Here is a 10,000-nt window from a genome sequence, read left to right as displayed (position 1 = left end):
CTAAAAAAGAATTTTGGTCTCTGAATTATGAAAATGTAGACCCTACGGGTCATCTTTTACAAGAACACTCATTAATTTTTCGCCTAAGGATATTCGTTATCATATATTTAACACTGGTCCACTTAGGAAAATCAAGAGAACAGTTTATATCAAGGAAAGAATTTTTCCTTGAATATGATAAGCAAACCAATATATTTAGCATACATGCCTTCTATAACAGCTTCATTAATATACTGTGCACCTCTAATGGGGAGACATCACATTCTAAATGTACCTGCTTGTTGAATGTGGAAAGTTTTTTACATTCTACAAAATAGGAAAGATTAGATTTTCGTCCGTAAATCATGACCTTGCGTGGAAATGGTTTTCTATAATTTTCCGCAATATGGCCATATATAGCAAGCAACTCTAAAAATCTGGACTTAAATACCTTCAGGCAGGTACTAATTTCAAGGAAGAAAATGCCTATAATTAAATATTATAATACACAAGGTATAAGTAAAAATACCAGCTTGCAAACTAAGTAATAAAGTGGGGATCTAGTTAGTTGTGAACTCGAGAATACAATACAAACTACAAGAGACAATTACAAAGGGGCCTCCTGATTGATAAGTATAGGCTGATAAGATGTCCCCAATTATAGCCGTTGAAGGTGAGATATGATGAAGTAAAATGGAATAAAAAAAAATAGTAAAAATGGAGAATCAAGAAGTTTGATTAGAAAAAAAAAATGAAAGATCTCTCGGTTATCTACCGGTTCCTAAGAAAAGATCCATGTGACCTTTTTACTTTTGGAAGACTAAAGCATAAAGTGAATGAAGTGAAAAAATTGAGAGAGAATGCTGGGGTGTGGGAACGTTGTTATATTGCACTATTATATTCTAAAGATAAAATGAAACACTGACATGTGATTTTCCAAGGGTTAGACGGAATTTTAAATATCTAATCGCTGAACTTACCTACGAAACCAGAGAGAGAGAGAGAGAGAGAGAGAGAGAGAGAGAGAGAGAGAGAGAGAGAGAGAGAGAGAGAGAGAGAGAGAGAGAGAGAGAGAGAGAGAGAGGAGAGAGAGAGAGAGAGAGAGAGAGAGAGAGAGAGAGAGAGTACTTTGAATTTTTTGTCTTGTGAAAGTTTCTTTTTCAGAGTTTGTGGCTGAATATTCCATTGATATAATTTACACTGATTTTGTTCTCACAAAATTGTTCACACACTTGTCTAAAAAGTGCTAATACTCTTGTCTAATGTATGCTGTTAACATATTTTTTCTTCTGTTTGTGTAATTTTCGTTATATTTGGTTATTTGTCGATTGCTTAACATCTACTGTACAGTATTTAAACCCAGCGGAATGCTTTTTTGCTAAATATTTATAACAACATTACTTGACATAAAAAACAATTGTTTTGTTACTTAAGTGTGATTCAGTTCTTGTGAATGACTACTATTTGAGAATAATAATAATAATAATAATAATAATAATAATAATAATAATAATAATAATAATAATAATAATAATTAAGCACACAACCTACTGGTGATAATACCTAATGTTTATCCTAGGAACAGTAGCCTATTCATCCAATATAAATGTCCAAAAAAATTTAATACTCAGTAAGCTGCTGTGGTTTAGAAGCTTCTAAACCTGAGAAAGAGAGAGAGAGAGAGAGAGAGAGAGAGAGAGAGAGAGAGAGAGAGAGAGAGAGAATAATCGTCATCATCATTACGGTTGAGTGAAAGTAACTAAAAGATGTATTCATTATCGTCGTTACTTTTATTATTATTATTATGAGAGAGAGAGAGAGAGAGAGAGAGAGAGAGAGAGAGAGAGAGAGAGAGAGAGAGAGAGAGAGAGAGAGAGAGAGCACATGGGCATTTCATGCGCACCATCTCAAGACGTTGACGTGAGGGAGCCACCATTTTGTACTATTTCTTCTGCACCTGTATTGATTTTAGCCTCTTTCGAGGCTGAGGGGAAAGGGAGACTAGCCCCCCCTCCCTCATTTATGAGGGTAATAATCTCTATTCAGCTCGTGCACATTACAAGAATAATGTTTCTATTCATTATAATTTCCGGTACTGCAATTCCGTTAATTAAATTATTAATATATTAGCTAAGTATACTCTGTCCGATGGAAATTGAATGGTCAATCTATAACAAAAGTTTGAGAAATCTATTTCTAAATGTTGCATATAGTTTTCAAGTTTTTTTCGTTATTTCTTAATTTTCTATTATTATTATTATTATTATTATTATTATTATTATTATTATTATTATTATTATTATTATTATTATTATTATTATTATTATTATTATTATTAATTCACTCATTTCTTTTCATTGCTATTCTGAAAATACCACATCATCTGGATGATGATTAACTCGTAAACGGATTTATGACAAATCTTCCACTCCTGATTCATGTTAGATGTTTAGAGAGTAATGGGCAAATACGCCATGCAAAGTGTACCTTTCATACATCCTAAGTCTATATGCATCTCATGGAAAATAAACTGTGGATTTAAGGAACACAAGCGCACCTCTAAACCCAAAAAGATCACACTTTGGGATGTCTAACGTAACAGTATCCTCACTTTGACCTTTGGTTGGGATTTTTTGCTATTAAATAGACTTCAAGACTTGCGATTGAAAAAAGTCGTTGTAATGCCTTGGGACGCTCCAGTGCCTCTCCCCGTCTTGGGTCTAAGTTTTCTTGCTTAAAAGTAGGCCTACACTCAAGTCAATTCTTCTTTCCATGATTATTTTCTCAATTAAAAATATGGTTAATATCAAGGAGTTTCTACACTTTTCGGTGCAGGCATCACTTCAAAGCTGAAACTACTCACTATTCAGAATAAATTCTCAAATGATTATAGTTGAACAGTTACAGGATTGCAAACAAAATCAACGGGATGCGAACGCCACGATCAAAAAGACACCACAGAATTTCTGAAGCTTATGGAATTTCCGCTTCCAAACGAAGGATGGCGGATTCTGCTTTGAATGTGCACAAGAGGACGATATTGTGTTACATCACTAAAAATCTTGGCCTCGCAAAATATGACGTCACTAAATATCTTGGCCTCGTAAAATATGACATCACTAAATATCTTGGCCTCGCAAAATATGACGTCACTAAATATCTTGGCCTCGCAAAAGATGACATCACTAAATATCTTGTCCTCGCAAAATATGACGTCACTAAATATCTTGGCCTCGCAAAATATGACGTCACTAAATATCTTGGCCTCGCAAAATATGACGTCACTAAATATCTTGGCCTCGCAAAATATGACATCACTAAATATCTTGGCCTCGCAAAAGATGACATCACTAAATATCTTGGCCTCGCAAAATATGACATCACTAAATATCTTGGCCTCGGAAAATATGTCATAGTGACGAAAGGTTGCATCAGAATCGACAGATTTCTACGCTCACAGCCTTTCTACTTTGTAGTTTTGGATTTCATCTACTGCTTCCCTTTTCACAGGCTATAAACATTTCTCTTATTTAAATGAGAGGTCCATAACGTCCCTCCAATGTTAGATCACATTTAGTCAGCAGCATAGAAGAAAAACAACAAAGATCCCAAACTAATACTCTATGGATCACCAGACAAGATACACCCAAGTCCATAAAAAAAAAGCCATCGACAACAAATTATTTATGCCAGTTACTTAAAATCTTGATAACACATCAATTATGTGGAATCCGGTACATAGATTATCTTTGATAAAACCTCAACGTTAACCAAGGGACATGGAATTATGACGCCTATGGAATCAATACAAACAAGGTTCGAATTAAACTAAAAATAACATCACAATATCTAACTACTTCATGAAGTAAGCGCCTTCATTACCTACATTGAAGGCTTAAAAGATAAACTTTCAAGCAACCTTACAGAAAGTGAAAAACTGTAATGGACCTGTAATGATTGCAGTCATCATTTTACAACCCTTAGGATATAATTTGTTTTTAAGAAACCTTGTTCTAAGGACATGGCACTGAAACTACCAGGTAATTGACTGGAACTTTTTTGCAGCAGAAACTGTAAATACTATTTCCTATTATGTGGAAAAATCCAATTTAGATAAAAAATAAAATGGGCTGAACTTTGGAGAAAGGATTTTACTTTTTCCTACAGTATTGGGAAAACATAACCAAAATTTGTTAATACGATTTTGCAGAATAAATACATTAAAGATAAAAGATATCTGTTTTACTGACTAATGGTCCCAAGCCCTGCCCCAAATTAAACCAAGATTGCATTATAGTGGGCTGTTACAAGCTCGATTCAAAATTATGTTATTTTAAAAACTTACTGGGCATGAGAGAACTCTGGTACATAAATCTGGAGGATGAAGTTAAATCTCCAGAGATACTGGCAGTCGATAAAAGTCATAAAAATAGTATTTGATAATTTAGCTATTGGTCTAATCCCATAATTATGGAGTTCCCTTTTATTTTTCGTTAATTTTTGAGCCCTTTGCCTGTTGTAGTCGCGGAATGAGTCGAGAAATTAAACTTTATTAGATTGAAGTTTACTGCACAGATCTACAATTCTTAATCAATAAATTCGAGGCTAACAGTATCTGTGCAAAACAAATACAAATGAAAAAATTACTAAACTCTCATGAAAAATAAATAAATGCACCAAACCCAGACCCATTTGATGAGGATAACCAGGCACGATACGCCCATCAAAAAACATAATCAAGAACTGTTTACTGCCAATGACTGAAAATATTTGAGCATATCAAGTACGTGCCTTTCGGTGCTTAGGGATTACTGTTTACAGAACCTCTAGGTTGACAACACGAAATGCAACTACAAAACCTACGAAATCAATTTAAACAAGTCTCGAATGAAATTAAAATAACATCGGCATATCCAACTGATGTCGAGAAGCAAATGCCTATAATCTAATTACTTATGCAAGGGTTTAAGCATTCAAGCAGAATGGGAGATGGACCTATAAGCATCATACTTAGCACTTTACAAACCTTTGGATTTAATTTGATTTATAGATGCTTAATCTAATATCATGGCACTGAAACTGATTGGCTATTTAGCCAATCCTTTACAACAGACGCTTTGCTGCATAATTTTCGCACATCTGGAAAAATATGATTTATATACAAAAGACAATGAGGTCATTTCTGGAGAAAGGCTCCTATACACATTTTTAAAACTAATGGTGAAAACCATCTAATATATGTGGATACGATGTTGCAGATCAGAGGAATTAAAATAAAAACGTTTATTTTATTATATAGTGGTCATAAAAATAAACAAATATTGCATTATTGTGGAACAGTATAATTTTGACTCAAAAGAACATTCTAAAAGATGCAATGATACAAGAGGAGCAACTTTGGGGCTTAGCACACAAAATAAGAGATCAGAAAAATAAAATTATTAGCTCAGAGCTTAGATTAACTCAATAATAATGAAAATGCTTTTATTTTTCATTGATATTTTAATTCATTTCATCGAGTTGAGATGGGTGTTAGTACATTGAATTAATCCCAATAAATAAATGATAAGGGTGGCTCAAGCATCTGTACGAAATCGTATACAAATAAGGAAAAATAATAAATTTTCATGGAGAGTGAATTAAAGTTTCAGAACGTTCGTTTCTTTTTATCTACGGCCCAGGACACATGCCACCAAATACACACTTTTTAAACGGTAATGCAGTTTCAACGGTTTTTAAGAAAGCGATACACAATAAGATTACTGGTAGATTTTAGTGTTTTGTCCCTCATTCTTCAGAAAATTGTAAATAAATCGTGTATTACGTTCGAAATCAAGTTCCAATGTTAATAAAATCTTACCAAGAACATTCGCTTTATGAAGTGAAAATTAATTCAGGTTAATAACAGCAAACTAGAAATACGCTCATTGTGTCTGAAGCAGTCAAATCACTATAGCTTGATCTAATACCAGAAGTTGCCTTTTCATTTTCCATTCTGTTTTTAATCAAGCCAGGAATGAACTTCACCAATAATATGGAAAATTCGAGAACCTAGCCCCAGTGAGTTTCCCATTCAACACAAAACTAAGAACTAGCAGTGTAAAACTCCTTCAGATAGTTTCCATCCCAAAGAGAGAGAGAGAGAGAGAGAGAGAGAGAGAGAGAGAGAGAGAGAGAGATGAAAATAGCTTATACATCAAACTCAGAAGAATAAATTTTTATCATAAATGTCAAAATAGGAGTTAAAGATGCAAAACCTCATTCAAATGATCTCAATGAGAGAGAGAGAGAGAGAGAGAGAGAGAGAGAGAGAGAGAGAGAGAGAGAGAGAGAGAGAGAGAGAGAGAGATTTAAAAATAAAATTAACATATACTTCAAAACACTAAGGAACCAATGCTCTATCCTAAATGACAAAGTAGGTAATAATAATGCAAAACCTCATTCAGATGATCTCCATATATGAGAGAGAGAGAGAGAGAGAGAGAGAGAGAGAGAGAGAGAGAGAGAGAGAGAGAGAGAGAGAGAGAGAGAGAGAGAGAGAATGCTCCTAAAATCAGGACCGAAAATATAACAAACAGAATCTAATTGATAGAAGCCCGTAACGTTTAGCGGTTTATCAGAATATAGAAATAAAGAAATGTGCGTGGAAAACATTTTTTTGGAAGATTCGTAAGGTTGCGTATTACGTAAATGACGCTGAAATCATTTAATTCGTCGTTATTGAGAAACCCACGCCTAAAAAATGAACGAATTTGAGGGTACCTTCTTTTAATAAATGGAAGGCACTGAAAGAGTAAGATCTTCAATCTAATATCCGAAAAGTGTTTACTAAGTATCGGTGGAAAGGAATCACCAAGAAGTGACATGGCATGACATGACATGACATAACATAACTTGGGATATGAGCAATTTGCACTCAAGCCTGGATGTATTAAGCCTGTCTAAATAGCTAAGGGTCAAAGTACATAAAATTATATTAACCTTCAACAAATTTCGAGGCATTCAAAATTAAAAACATCTTCCCGGACATGCACCTACTATTATTATTAATATAAAATAGTTTAACCAGACCACTGAGCTGACTAACTGGCTCTCATAGGGCTGGCCTGAAGGACTAAAATGAAATGGAGTACCAGGTCTAGGCCATAGGCCAAGCACTGGGACTAAATGATGAATGAAAAATTAAATTTTTAAAAATAAATATCCGAAAAGGCATTTGCTTCCACACTAGGATACACGAACATATTAAATACATTCACTCACGTTTCCATCTGCAAAATAAAAAAAATAAATTCAGAATAAGTTATTTTTCAAATTCGGATTTAAAAAAAAAAAATTATATATCAAATGCCCGGTGGGTTTTTGTATTTTCATAAATTACTTCATATTTTATCACCTTATTCTTCCCCATAAATATCAAAATCGGGACAACTGGAGATGTTGTAGATTTTGATAAAATTTCGACAATCGACCTATTTCTGAAAGTTGTTAACCGTTGATGAGAGAGAGAGAGAGAGAGAGAGAGAGAGAGAGATATAACCGTCGATATCTACAGAATAAATGTTGTATCCTATTCACCAAAATGGGCTCTGACAAAGCCAAACGCAATTTAGATGAGCAAAGCCCTAAGTATTGGAAAGTCAGAGGTTTATATCCCTATAAATGAAGATTTAATGTGCTCCCAATGGGAGAGAACACTATAATAACCTCCTCCAGATGGTAAAAACAAAAGGCTCTAAAAATCAGAACGGTCAGCCATTTGTAACAAAAGCATTTTGATAGATAGTATCAAATAGATTTGGTGTTTAATCAGAAATTATAAAATAAACTGCGATGTCTGAGGAACAAACTGTCGCTGAAATCACTCAAACCAATGTTCTTGGGAGGGCCAAGCCTAACCAAAATTGGGCTAATTAAGGGTATTTTTTTTAAATAAAAATTGAAGATGCTAAAATAGGCCTTTCAATCTAATATCAGCAATGCGTCTTATGTAAGTGTGACGTTAAGTCTAAATAATGGTTGAATGGAATTAACTTTAAGTGAAAGACATGGAATAAGAACAATCTGCGGCAACTCAACTAAGGGCACTCAAGTCTAGACTGTAACATCAGTTCACAGAAAATTTTATTATCCCCCAAAGGAATTCTGGATTATGAGTTGTATATTGAATATAAAATATACCTGAACACTGAGGCATTCTTAAACTAGCCTAATTAAAAGAATTTATCTAGAGAGAGAGAGAGAGAGAGAGAGAGAGAGAGAGAGAGAGAGAGAGAGAGAGAGAGAGAGAGAGAGAGAGATAAAATTTATAAATAAAACATGATATGAAAGACTTACATTAGTTCATACAATGAGAAAACAAGCTGTTTCTTTTCATTCCGGTAAAATTACTGTTAAATATGCCAATAGCTCTTTTCGTATGTCAAAATTCGGAGAGAATGAGGGAAGGATTTTAAAAAAAAAATCAACAATATTGTTTTACTAAAAGACAAAGAATCAATGTTTTGTCCTGCAAACTAAAACCGGCACTAACAATACCAAATCTACTGAAGGTAGTCTTAAACAGTGGAGCAGTGTAATAAAATGAAATAAGTTTGTATCTCAAAATTTGTAAAATCAATGCACACCATTTTATATGTGACAATGAAGTCTCACACCCTCTAAACTTTCTTATGACAGTGCAACAATAATGCTCTTAAAACCAGAACGGTAATCCAAATTTTAAAAAGTAAAAAATGAGCCGAAGTTTCTTCGGCGCAATCGAGTTTTCTGTACGGTCTCTACAGCGTATAATCAAGGCCACCGAAAATAGATCTATCTTTCGGTGGTCTCGGTATAATGCTGTATGAGCCGCGGCCAATGAAATTTTAACCACGGCCGGTTTGGCCCATCCTATATCATTGCCAGAAGCACGATTATGGTTAACTTCAACCTTGAATAAAATAAAAACTGAGGCTAGAGGGCTGCAACTTGTTATATTTAATGATTGAAGGGTGGATGATTAACAATCCACTTTGCAGTCCTCTACCCTCAGTAGTTTTTAAGATCTGAGGGCGGACAGAAAAAAAGTGCGGACGGACAGACAAAGCCTACACAATAGTTTTCTTCTACAGAAAACTAAAAATACAATTTTCAAAACATATGGACACAAAGCGTTTACTGTTTTATCAGAAATAAAAACAAAAACAAAGTGAGATGCGTTTTGAATACACAATGGATAAAGACGTTTAATGTTTTCAATAAGATGCACGACACAAACTATTGAGCACAATCTTCTTGAAAAGATCAAGAGTACCGCAAATAAAGGACGCAGAGCACATTCGTTTCATAAATTAAACATGCTGAAACAGACCTGTCAATCTAAAGGCCGTCACTAACACTCAGTTATACCTGTGCAGTCGGCCTGTGCAGGCAAAACTGAACCCACTAACGTTCACTTGTAACTGCGAAGGTATAACAAAACGTTATTGGCGGCCTTAATATCCACAAAGCGTTAAATTCCAGTGTGAACTTGAGCTTCAGTAACGGAGGAAATGAGTTAGTATGAAGTGACATGACATGACGTGACATGAAATGACATGTCAACTGAAATACCCCAACTGTCCGCACTCTATTCTCCATTATGGTATTTAGACTGTCTGGATAATAATGGGCCAACTCACAACAATTCTATTACCCTTCAACTGATTACTGGAATATGCGTTGATGCATACTGAATCTAAAATACACTTGAACATTTAAGCACTCATAGTATTCATGTTTAAATATATTTCAAAAGTAGCCTAATTAGCATTATCATTCCGTACATGTACAAGAGAGAGAGAGAGAGAGAGAGAGAGAGAGAGAGAGAGAGATAAAAAAATAGCTTACCACTGAAATACTAAGGAACCAGTGTTTTTAACCGAATAACCGTACTGGGCACTAGCAATGCCAAATGTATATGTGATAATCAAGAACAAAGGGAAAGTATTGAAAAATCAGACGATTTATATCTCGAAAACTAAGAATGGAAAAGTACCCC

The sequence above is a fragment of the Macrobrachium rosenbergii genome, chromosome 53 (genome assembly GCF_040412425.1).
Source record: "Macrobrachium rosenbergii isolate ZJJX-2024 chromosome 53, ASM4041242v1, whole genome shotgun sequence".
Taxonomy (NCBI): Eukaryota; Metazoa; Arthropoda; class Malacostraca; order Decapoda; family Palaemonidae; genus Macrobrachium; species Macrobrachium rosenbergii.
The sequence above is the reverse complement of the archived record's forward strand: the minus strand, read 5'-3'. Positions refer to the sequence as shown.